General features: G+C 36.5%; 1 protein-coding gene across 3 annotated transcripts in view; it reads right to left on the reverse strand.

The window, feature by feature from the left end:
* Nucleotides 1–13,095, reverse strand: part of LOC105210084 (leucine-rich repeat-containing protein 15) — a 119,234-nt gene that overhangs the window by 66,755 nt on the left and 39,384 nt on the right. For all 3 annotated transcript variants that reach the window (XM_054225533.1, XM_054225534.1, XM_054225535.1), the window contains exon 2: nt 9,459–9,487. The gene's annotated coding sequence lies outside the window, so the exon portion shown is untranslated. The remainder of the gene's footprint in view (nt 1–9,458; nt 9,488–13,095) is intronic.

Consider the following 13,095-nt stretch of genomic DNA (forward strand, 5'->3'; position numbering starts at 1 on the left):
TTTTCAAAAATCGTAGGTCATTGTATAGGAAATATATTCAACTTTAATAACCTTTTTGAACTTTTTTGTTTCAGCTACTCATTCGGCCGGAATCATGTCAGCAGAACTTTTTTTGGTACCGCCGAAGACAGTTATTTTTTTATATTTTTGTTTTTTTTTTATTAAATCGATTTTTCTTAAATCGATCTTGGACATTTGTGTTAACATTAACCCAACAAAATATTTGTGTTTGCATCCCAAACTTATTCTCAGCTGAAAATGTCACTTTTTGAGCCGAATTCTCGACATTTGCGGGAAATTTTGCATTTCTTTTTTAATTCCAAGAAAAGTGCGGCTGAGGCTCATCGACATTTGTAACCGTTTTTTACAAAAAAAAAACGGCACAAGCAAAGTAATAGAAAAAAATTAAAAAAAAATCGCCAAATTTTAGATGGGTTACACTGGTGCTCTACCACCTACCTTCCTAAGTTTTGGAAATCTGATGCAACAACTTTATGAGTTAAGTGCCACCCTAATAAAAACATATAAAAAGTGATTGCTCATATTTCACTAAAAAATTAATCACTAATTATTGGCAATGCTTTTTAAAATAAAATCTCATTAAATATTAGTCAATTATTTACCGAAGTGGACGATGTTTGCTCAGCATGAATATTTTATAATGAACAGATACAACTAATTGCAAATACTAATTAGTATTAAATTCAAAGCGAAAAAAATAAATTTAATTAAATATTTATTATATTTTTAGAAAAAAAAACAGAATTTAATATTAATTTAATTTGTAATTTGCAGTTGAGGGATACATTAACGCGAATTGAATAACGACGCAGTGGGAATATCAGTCAGATACATTTGAAACGTATGTATGCATGTATTTGCCGGTGTTAATTGCACTAATTTAGGTGAGTGCTAGAAACGACTTTTTTGATGTTAAAATTTGACATTCGCCATTTGCAACAAAAGCGTGCAATTGAAAATTATTGTAAATATTCAGTGAAAATCTGCAAATGCGAACGAGTTTTTGCCATTTGTTGTTTGTGTGTTTCATTTTTTTGTATTGCTAACTATACAATTTTAGAATTTTTTATTTCTTTCAATACTTTTGTGCTTTGTGTTTCATATTTCAAACTGTTTTTATCTCTTTTGTTTTCGCTCTTCTATACACTAATGTATTCATTGTGTTCGTTCTACCATTAAATTCATTGTTGCTGATGTTTGTTGTTGTTGCAGTTACTTACAGTTATTCATGCAACATATGCAACAAAAGCATTGTCGTTATTGTGGGTGTATTGGTGGCGCATGCTGTCGTGATAATTAAAACTAATGAAGATACAATGGAAAATAGCTAATATAAAGCAAATATGTATGTAATTGACATTGAACTGTTTAGCCGGTTATAGCCGAATCGATGAGAGCGCGCCACTCCTCTCTTTCCTTCGCTGTTCGGCGCCAGTTGGAGATTCCAAGTGTAACCAGGTCGTTCTCCACCTGGTCCCTCCAACGGAGTGGAGGCCTTCCCCTTCCTCCGCTTCCTCCGGCGGGTACTGCATCGAACACTTTAAAAGCTGGAGTGTTTTCGGACAACATGACCTAGCCAGCGTAGCCGCTGTCTTTTTATTCGCTGAACTATGTCAATGTCGTCGTATAACTCTTACAGCTCATCGTTCCATCGTCTGCGGTATTCGCCGTTGCCAATGTTCTGAGGACCATAAATCTTGCGCAAAATTTTCGTAGTGTCTTCTCATCTGATGTTGACATCGTCCAAGCTTCTGCACCGTAAAGCAGGACGGGAATGATAAGCGACTTGTAGAGTTTGATTTTGGTTCGTCGAGAGAGCACTTTACTTTTCAATTGCCTACTCAGTCCAAAGTAGCACCTGTTGGCAAGAGTGATTCTGCGCTGGATTTCGAGGCTGACATTGTTCGTGTTGTTGATGCTGGTTCCCAGGTATACGAAATGATCTACGACCTCGAAGTTATGACTGTCAACAGTGACGTGGGAGCCAAGACGCGAATGCGCCGACTGTTTGTTTGATGACAGGAGATATTTCGTCTTGTCCTCATTCACCTCCAGACCCATTCGCTTCGCCTCCTTATCCATGCGGGAAAAAGCAGAACAAACGGCGCGGTTGTTGCTTCCGATGATATCAATATCATCGGCGTACGCCAGGAGATGTACACTCTTGTAGAAGATTGTACCTTCTCGGTTTAGCTATGCAGCTCTAATAATTTTTTCCAGCATCAGGTTAAAGAAGTCGCACGATAGTGAGTCACCTTGTCTGAAACCTCGTTTGGTATCGAACGGCTCGGAGAGGTCCTTCCCAATCATGACGGAGCTTTTGGTGTTGCTCAGCGTCAATTTACACAGCCGTATTAGTTTTGCGGGGATACCAAATTCAGACATCGCGGCGTAAAGGCAGCTCCTTTTCGTGCTGTCGAAAGCAGCTTTAAAATCGACAAAAAGGTGGTGTGTGTCGATCCTCTTTTCACGGGTCTTCTTCAAAATTTGGCGCATGGTGAATATCTGGTCAGTTGTCGATTTTCTAGGTCTAAAGCCACACTGATAAGGTCCAATCAGTTTGTTGACGGTGGGCTTTAGTCTTTCACACAGTACGCTCGATAGAATCTTGTATGCGATATTTAGGAGGCTGATCCCACGGTAATTGGCGCAGATTTTGAGATCTCCCTTTTTATGGATTGGGCAGAGCACACTGAGATTCCAATCGTCAGGCATGCTTTCTTCCGACCATATTCTGCAAAGAAGCTGATGCATGCACCTTATCAGTTCTTCGCCGCCGAATTTGAATAGTTCTGCCGGTAATCTATCGGCCCCGCTGCTTTGTTGTTCTTCAAGCGGGTAATTGCTATTCGAATTTCTTCATGGTCGGGTAATGGAACATCTGTTCCATCGTCATCGATTGGGGGATCGGGTTCGCCATCTCCTGGTGTTGTACTCTCACTGCCATTCAGCAGGTCGGAGAAGTGTTCCCTCCATAATCCCAGTATGCCCTGGACATCGGTTACCAGATTACCACCTTGGTCTCTACATGAGGATGCTCCGGTCTTGAAACCTTCGTTAAGTCGCTTCATTTTTTCATAAAATTTTCGAGCATTCCCTCTGTCTGCCAGCTCCTCAAGCTCTTCGTACTCACGCATTTCGGCCTCTTTCTTTTTTTGTCTGCAGATGCGTCTCGCTTCCCTCTTCAGCTCTCGGTATCTATCCCATCCCGCACGTGTTGTGGTCGTTTGCAACGTTGCGAGGTAGGCAGTCTGTTTTCTCTCCGCTGCGAGACGGCACTCCTCATCGTACCAGCTTGTTTTTTGTCGTTGCCGAAAACCAATTGTTTCGGCTGCAGCGGTACGCAGTGAGTTTGAGATGCCGTTCCACAGTTCCCTTATACCGAGATGCTGATGAGTGCTCTCAGAGAACAGGAGTGCAAGTCGAGTAGAGTATTTCGTGGCTGTCTGTTGCGATTGCAGCTTTTCGACGTCGAACCTTCCTTGTGTTTGTTGACGGTCATTCTTTGCTGCACAGAGGCGGGTGCGTATCTTCGCTGCGACCAGATAATGGTCCGAGTCTATATTTGGTCCTCGGAGCGTACGCACGTCTAAAACACAGGAGACATGTCTTCCGTCTATCACAACGTGATCGATTTGGTTCCGCGTGTTTCGATCAGGAGACAGCCAAGTAGCTTGATGTATTTTCTTATGCTGGAATCTGGTACTACAGATACCATATTTCGGGCCCCAGCGAAGTCGATCAGCCTCAGGCCGTTTGGCGATGTTTCGTCATGGAGGCTGAATTTTCCGACTGTTGTACCAAAGACACCTTCTTTATCCACCCTGGTGTTAAAATCGCCAAGCACGACTTTTACATCGTGGCGGGGGCAGCGCTCATAGGGGCGTCCTAGGCGCTCATAGAAAGCATCTTTGGTCACATCGTCCTTCTCTTCCGTTGGGGCGTGGGCGCAAATCAGCGATATGTTGAAGAACCTCGCTTTGATGCGGATTGTGGCTAGACGTTCATCCACCGGGGTGAATGCCAGGACTCTGCGACGGAGTCTCTCTCCCACCACAAATCCAACACCAAATTTGCGCTCCTTTATATGGCCGCTGTAGTAGATGTCACAAGGACCCACCTTCTTCCGTCCTTGTCCCGTCCATCGCACTTCTTGGATGGCGGTGATGTCAGCCTTGAGTCTTCTCACTTTAGCTCGCCTTCAAACGGATGTCTGTTGGCTACCCAGAGGATACTTGGTCTAAAACCGGAAGTCGTGAGCTGCTTGAACCATGTGGAGAAGAATCGTTTCTGGCCACTCCCAAGTGAATGACAATCAAAAACTTTCCTCACTTACGTGAACTTCTACACATGATCCCATCCTCCGTAAATACTAAAAAATTAAATACAATTTCGTTTTTCAGTTTATAAAAAATCCCATGAGGCATTCTAGATAAATAAGTACATATATTAATTCACAAGCGGAATGCTAATTGATTTTTAGCTGTGAAAATTTGTGTTGCCTACATTTTGGCGCGGAAGGCTTTTAATGAAAAGGAATTTAAAAACGTTGAAAATTACCTGAAAACTCGTATAAATTAAACAAAAACTTTTCACACTTTTTTGCTTGCATTGTAGAGATACAGGCAAAAAGCAAGTGTAGAGGCGAGAGAGCGATAACATGGCTGCAACATGCTGCAATGGCGCTGACAAAAAATTAACAGCAAATAAGAATATGCGACAAAATACAGCTGCGGGATACAACTCATTATTCCACACCAGACTCTCCGCCATGATTCAACACACCACACACTCGGATCTACCACATTTTGCTACTGGCAATTAGAAAATAAACCAAAAATAAATGTTGGTGTTTATATAAAACGCCATTGAGGCGATGTATAACGGGTTAACACAGTAGCAATGCTTGTTGCACAGACAGTTTTTTTGTGACGTCGCATTAGCGAAGCGTATTTTGTGACGAGAAAACTCTCAAAACCAACAACTCTCTTGGTAAACAATCAAACCATTTTTCGAGAGACACTAGTATTCGAGATTGTTCCTTGATTTAGTTTTTAGTAAACTCATCAGCTTTTTAGCCAAATTTCACAATTTAAATCGTGTACAGTAAAAGCTCCTAATTCGCGGGTCCTTTATTCGCGTTTTCACTATTCGCAGATTAAAAAACTGAAACCCAATTTCTATATTCGCGACTAAAAATTTGTTTTTGCGGATCTAATAAGTACATACATAATAATAAAATTATTCCAATAGGTATCCAACCCAATATTCTTGTCAAATGGACTAATAAAAAAGTAAAATAGATCTTATTACAAGAAAATGTTAAATGTCTTCACTTTTTCAATAACTTTTTTTTTTCCCAGATCGTGATTGCTAAGGTTTCGTTACATTGGCTTAATTATATGAGCACACCCGACTAAATCACCTGCGAATTTATTTTAATTTTTTCGCCAACCACGATACTTATTTCTCTGAATATGATCTTAGCAACTTCCCAACATATAACGGAACTTTATTGCGAAGAATCTGTGCAAGCTCAAATTTTAACGGCAAACATAGCCGAAATCGCGAATGGATAGGACGAGATGGGTTCGAACAGATAGAATCAAGTGACATTCAGGAAGTGCTTGAATCGCAAGATGAAGATTTGACTGAAACCGACTTGGAGGAAATGTTAAATTCACAACCTATTGAAGAAGAGGCTTCAACAAGCACTGGAAACGTGACATTCAATTTGAAAAATCTTAGTGAAGGTTTAAGAATGGCAAATGAGCTCTGCGATTTCTTTATGAACATTGATCTGTCTATGGAACGAAGTCTAATTTTTATACTCTCGCAACAAAGTTGCTAGAGAGTATTATAGTTTTGTTCACATAACGGTTGTTTGTAACACCCAAAACTAAACGAGTTAGATATAGGGTTATATATACCAAAGAGTGGAGTTCAAATCCGAATGTCTGTCTGTCCGTCCGTCCGTCCGTCTGTGCACGCTGTAACTTGAGTAAAAATTAAGATATCTTGATGAAACTTGGCACACTTATTTCTTGGCACCATAGGAAGGTTGCTTTCGAAAATGAGCAAAATCGGCCCACTGCCATGCCCACAAAATGGCGAAACCAGAAAACACATAAAGTGCCATAACTAAGCCATAAATAAAGCTATGGAAATAAAATTTGGTATGAAGGATCGTACTATTAAGGGGCATATTTGGATGTATATTTTTGGGGAAGTGGGCGTGGCCAATTTTTTTAGCCAATTCCTAATACAGTCCAAAAATGAAAGAAATCGGATAATAACCACGCCCACCTCCCATACAAAAGTTAGGTTGAAAATTACTAAAAGTGGGTTAACTCCTTAACGAAAAACGTCAGAAACACTAAATTTCACATAAGAAATGGCAGATGGAAGCTGCACTCAGATTTTTTTACAAAATGTAAAATGGGCGTGGCGTCGCCCACTTATGGGTCAGAAACCATATCTCAGGAACTACTAGACCGATTTCAATGAAACTTGGTTTGTAATAGTTTCCCTACATCTCAATGATATGTTGTGAAAATAGCCCAAATCGGTTCACAACCACGCCTACTTCTTATATACCAGAACTTTGAAGACAATCAAAATCGTTTACTTTACAATATATAAAGTAAGTACAAGTGAAGATATCGATGCAGAACTTTGCACAAATACTATGTTAATAGTGTGGCAGCCCCATTCTAAAAATCGCCGAAATCGGACCTTAGGTTTTTAAGGCCCCATATATCGAACACGAGGACCTCGGTGCTTCTAACCTAATATTATGGTTTCCAACTTTCAATGGACTTTATACAATATATATGACGAATATGTGGGTAAAATTGTGTATTATATAATATAAATAAAGTTAAATAAATAAATTGCGAGAGTATAAAATGTTCGGTTACACCCGAACTTAGCCCTTCCTTACTTGTTTATATACCTATTTGTTTTTTTTTTATCACCTAGGAACATATCCCCTATAATCCCATATAAATTACCATCCCGTATTCACGGTTTCTGTATTCGCGGCATATTTATGGAACATATACCCCACGAATAAAGAGCTTTTACTGTATCTAAAATAATTGGGTCTTACACACATATTCGTTAACATATATGTAAGTTCCAGGTCTCGTCATATAACAGTGATTAATTGAGTAATGCGTCTGATGTCATACTCAAGTCCAAATGTCATTTGTTGTTGTTTTTGAAATTGTTAAATGATTGATAAATGTGCATAAAAGCGTAGACAATAAATAATTGATTAGATCACTCAGGTACATTTATAGTACATAGTCTATCTTTGATCAAATTGTTGTGAGTTGCATAATAATTAATTTTTATACATTGTAAAATAGATTTGAATACGATTTATAAAATATAATTACCAACATAAAATCCACACTAGATGCGATAATAAAGTCATAAAGCTACCGAATAGTGAGTAATTCTGAAATAATGGACGAGTTTACGCTCTAGTTGCTTGCGTTATTCATTCATTTTCTAGTTACACTAACAATACATAGTTAGTAATAAGTTGAACTTAAACTTGCCATACTTGTCTCTATCACAAATGTTCAGGCAGTTTCTTATGAGAAGTTCAAAACTATCTATAATTTCTCAAACAAATGTAAACCCTTCTTTCTTCGCAAAAAAATGTAGTATACCTCTTATGTAAAATAACTGTAACAAACATCTTCTTTCCATGACCGATAATGGGCTTAAGAGAGGTTTCGTCTTGAAACAATAAGAAGATATGAGATCAAAATGAGTTATTAAAACGAGTGTTTACAGACATCACGTATAGCTAGCAGATTAAAGAGTATATAATTTCTCTTCATAACTATGTTGTTCTGAGTATAAGTATATATTCCATAAACTCATCAGCTCTTAATAAAGAAACTTTAAAGTATTTTAGTCATCTCTGCGTACTTACATATATCTAAATTATGTTTTTACTCGTTTAGGAATGCATCACTGTTTAAATAAGCACATATATATAGTAATTGATGGTGTTTATGAGTTTTGTATAACAATTATCCACACAATTATTTCTGCATTAAAATTTATATCAAATTCACGCATAAATACTTAGAGTATAGGGTGTCCCAACACAACACTTGAGCAACTCTTAAAGTTGTTATAAAATCAGCAGGTTGGTTAATACTATGATTCTACGATGTGTTCTTTAACTTCCGCTGTTTCCGATTTGAGCTCAGAAAAATTTGTGTAGAGCAGAACTTGAAGGATTGAATCATTTAAAACTTTTGTAATTTGTAACAAGCGCCATGAGCTTTCTAATTGTTATTTTAGGACTAATAATGAATTGGACTGAGTTCCTCAAGTAACAAGAATGTATATAGAATCTTTAAATATGCCACTTTTTCGTTGCTTTTGAAATGATGTTGAAAAGCTTTTGAAGAGCTTTTAACGAAATACAAAAAGTTTTAATAACAATCGGTAATCCCGTTAAGTTGGAGTACATACTTTTTTCATCAAAAGTTCATAACCTGTTAAGAAACTTCTAGAAATTTTAATTTCTTTTACATTAGATGAACATTTTGCTACACCCTGTATTAGCAAATGCAATTCTATATGTATGATTGGTATGCGCATCTGTGCGCAATTTGTATAAATTGTAACATTTGTGTGAACAAATCGAATGCAATTAATTATAAAATAAATTGTTTACGGAAAATGCATTTCATACACACATACATTCATATTTACACAAGCATATGCATATATGTACATTATTCTCTTTATTTTGTAAGCTTATCGATTTAACATGCATTAACGCGCAATAATAGCTTTTAGGCATTGTTGTTGTGTTTGCATTTCTATTATTATTATGGATTTATAAAATTGTAAAGAGTTTTGTTGTGATTTTCTATGTTTAATGTAACGAAGGTTTATCAGTAAATTATCTGGTATTAAATGGGTTTGGGCAAATGTGTGAAAGCTTCAATGCAAACAAACAAACAAACAATGAATTTTGAAGAAAGTGAAATTCACTTCTATAGATTTAGATTTTGTACAGAAATTTGAATTTTGATTGAAAAAGTTGGCACATACAAGTACATACTAATGCATATGTAAATTTTGTGTCGACAGATTAAATCATTATAATTTTACATATTAAATAAGTTTCAAATGCGAAAACATTTTAGAATATTATATCTTAATGGTTTTTTAGTAAATTTATATAATTTTATGGCTCATAAGGTTTGTGAGCCAGTATCCCAAATGCCATGACTTAGGCGTCTAATTTCAGACCCATTTATTGATGGTAAGCGGATCAAACCAAGGATTTGTTCAATAAAATTACTACTATATAGATTCTTGCAGCTTCCTCGCACCAATGATTCTTATATATACGTGTGGAACCAAAAAGCTTTGCTAGTTAAAGTAATAATACGTACCATCAGAAGTCAGTAGAACTCACGGAGATCTGCAAAAGAAAAATAGAAGCTTTTAGAAAGATAGCACCCAAAATAACTAAACATATTTTATTTGGGAACAAAGTATAAGATCTTATTAAGATATTAAGCTAGATGTCGGTAATTTTTTTATAGTTTATCGAAGCTTTTCTTTGAGTTTGGGAAATATTAACTCGGAAAAGAAGAGCTTTAAAAATGACAAAACAGCTTTTTGAACATGTAAGTATTGCAATTTTTTGAATATTTTGAAAACTTGCACCACTGATGTATTTTTTAGCTTTTTAACTCTCACAACAGCCGGTGGTAGATTTTCCCACTAATTTTATCCGCTCAGGGGATTTTTCAGAGGTCGGGACACAAACTCACCAATCCCTGGTACTCTCATGGATGTCATTTGTTTTGATCATCTCTCCACTCTCGAAGATTTGATGATTAGAAGACAGTTCTCTAGTATATTGAAAATAAAATTTCTATATATATGTACACAGTGGAACTTCTCTAACTCGAATCACCATAATCCTCCACAAAACTACGAGTTAGAGAGACTTCGAGTTATAGAATTTTCATTAAAACATATAAATTTTCAAAAAGCTGTAAAATATAGATTTATACACTGTTTTATTTATTGACTTCCCATAAAGTTTTATGGTCATGCGTTAAAACATGTATTCTAAATTTTGTTTGTTGCAGTTTGCTATTATTGGCTCTTGACGTCTATATCCCATGCCTTTGTTACATGATTTATGCAATCCATATGTGTAATATTATATTTTTCGTTTGCCTCCGACCAATATAGATGGACTCTTTTAAAATTCTGCCTCGATAGTAAAATTTTAAATTTTGTATTATGTCCTGACCAAAAAGTTCGATTTATAAAAGGAAATTTGTATGAAAGTCACACTCTATTGCCTCTTCAAGAGTTCGAGTTATGGAGAACTTCGAGTTATAAAAACTCGAGTTAGGGAAGGAAATTTGTATGAAATTTGGCTTCTAAACGCTATTGCCTATTCAAGTGTTCGAGTTATCTAGACCTTCGAGTTATAGAAGTTCCACTGTATATATGTATATATTTGTTCTATATATACTTATATTTCAGACAATAACCTCTTACCTCCATATATACAAGGAAATATGCAAATTTATTCGGGCAATCAAACCAAAACAATAACAAATAATTTCAATCGCTTATTTAAACGCCTCAAGCATTGCCAGATTTCACATAATTTGTTTACATAACGCTTAATGCAATGGTCCTTGCATTTATTTACATGTTTACTGGCTTGCGGGTGTTGCCATATATTTTGAAAACAAAAACACATAAATATTTGAAATTAGCTGCATTTGCCATTTAAGGTTTGCCCTAACTGCATTTAAGATGTGCTACTTATTTATATGAAAAGTGCATAAGTCATTGTTGCTATTGTTCTTACACACACACATACACACGCAAACGCCTGCCATGAATACTTGAATAACACGCTTGCTCGCTCATTACTTACACAGTTAGATTAATAATTTACAATTCTGCACGTGCGACAACGACACTTGAACACCCTTACGTGGAAATAGAGAATATAAAAACAAAAAGTTGAAAATAAATTGCAGTAAAATAGAATTTATGACAAAAGCTGACACTTGAGCAAAACTCATAGCTCAACGCATGCACGCTCATCCATTTGTAATATGCGCGCTTGCTCACTCGCTCGCTCTGTGCGAGTATATGGGTGTGTGTGTGTGTTTATGGGTGGGCGATGAGGCATTCACTACCAGTGAGTGGCATTAGTATGACTAACAGGTGCTGACGATTCTTGAAACTTAAGACAAGTCATCCAGGCGTTGTCGAGACAAGACTTAATGAATTTCTCTCTGGTATTTTAATTACATGTAAAGTCGTTTAGCTGTCATTGGGGAAGTAGAATTGCAAATTTTCGCACTGGTACTTACATACAGTCAAACATTTGATGGTGAAAAATTGTGAAATTTCAAAATTTCGTTCAGTCGATGAATTTTAGCTCACAATCCAGAAATTTACAACAATTTTGTTATAGTTCTCTTTAAGGTTTTTGTAGATGGCAACTCTTAAATATTATAAAATTAAATATTTTGAAAATATTTGTAAATGGAAGACTTCACTTTTTGTTTACACACCTAAACTAGTTAGTGGACTAGATCTTTCTTGTCATATCTGTCTTTATCATTCAATCTATCCGTCTTTATTTCTCTGTCTAGCTGTAGTCTGGTCATAGAACCTCCTTTGCCTCGGGGCTTTCATAAAATCTATGATTATCAATGGACGATTTTGGCAACAGCTTTGTTATAGATAATCTTCGGATTTAGTTTCCACCACCTATACAACAATAACATTTCAACAAGACAATCTTATTAAAAAACAAGTAAGGAAGGGCTAAGTTCGGGTGTAACCCAACATTTTATACTCTCGCAATATATTTATTTAACTTTATTTATATTATATAATACACAATTCGACCTACATATTCGTCATATATATTGTATAAAGTTCATTGAAAGTTGGAAACCATAATATTAGGTTAGAAGCACCGAGGTCCTCATGTCCGATATATGGGGCCTTGAAAACCTATGGTCCGATTCCGGTGATTTTTATAATGGGGCTGCCCACTATAAACATAGTATTTGTGCATAGTTCTGCACCGATATCTTCACTAGTGCTTACTTTATATATTGTAAAGTAAACGATTCAGATCGTCTTCAAAGTTCTGGTATATAGGAAGTAGGCGTGGTTGTGAAGCGATTTGGCCTATTTTTACAACATATCGATGTAAGGAAATTGTAATAGTTTTCATTGAAATCGGTCTAGTAGTTCCTGAGATATGGTTTTTGACCCATAAGTGGGTGACGCCACGCCCATTATCCATTTTGTAAAAAAATCTGAGTGCAGCTTCCATTTGCCATTTCTTATGTGAAACTTAGTGTTTCTGACGTTTTTCGTTAGTGAGTTAACCCACTTTTAGTAATTTTCAACCTAACCTTTGTATGGGAGGTGGGCGTGGTTATTATCCGATTTCTTTCATTTTTGGACTGTATTAAGAAGTGCCTAAAAAAAAAACTGCAAAAAGTTTGGTTTATATAGCTCTATTGGTTTTGAGATATGTACAAAAAACCTATTTGGGGGCGGGGCCACGCCCACTTACCCAAAAAAATTACTTCCAAATATGCCCTTTCATAGTGCGATCCTTCATACCAAATTTTATTTTCATAGCGTTATTTATGGATTAGTTATGGCACTTTATGTGTTTTCGGTTTTCGCCATTTTGTGGGCGTGGCAGTGGTCCGATTTAGCTCATAGACGGACGGACGGACAGACATTCGGATTTGAACTCCACTCTTCACTCTGATCACTTTGGTATATATAACCCTATATCTAACTCGTTTAGTTTTGGGTGTTACAAACAACCGTTATTGTAAATCGGATTATAACCACGCCCACCTCCCATACAAAGGTTACGTTGAAAACTACTAAAAATGCTTTAATTTAGTAGGGAAAACCAACAGAAATCTTAAATTTCATTATAAAGAAGGTACAAAAGAGCTGCACTCAAAATGGTATACAAAATTTTAAATGGGCGTGGTCCCGCCCACT

The sequence above is a fragment of the Zeugodacus cucurbitae genome, chromosome 2 (assembly GCF_028554725.1).
Source record: "Zeugodacus cucurbitae isolate PBARC_wt_2022May chromosome 2, idZeuCucr1.2, whole genome shotgun sequence".
NCBI lineage: Eukaryota > Metazoa > Arthropoda > Insecta > Diptera > Tephritidae > Zeugodacus > Zeugodacus cucurbitae.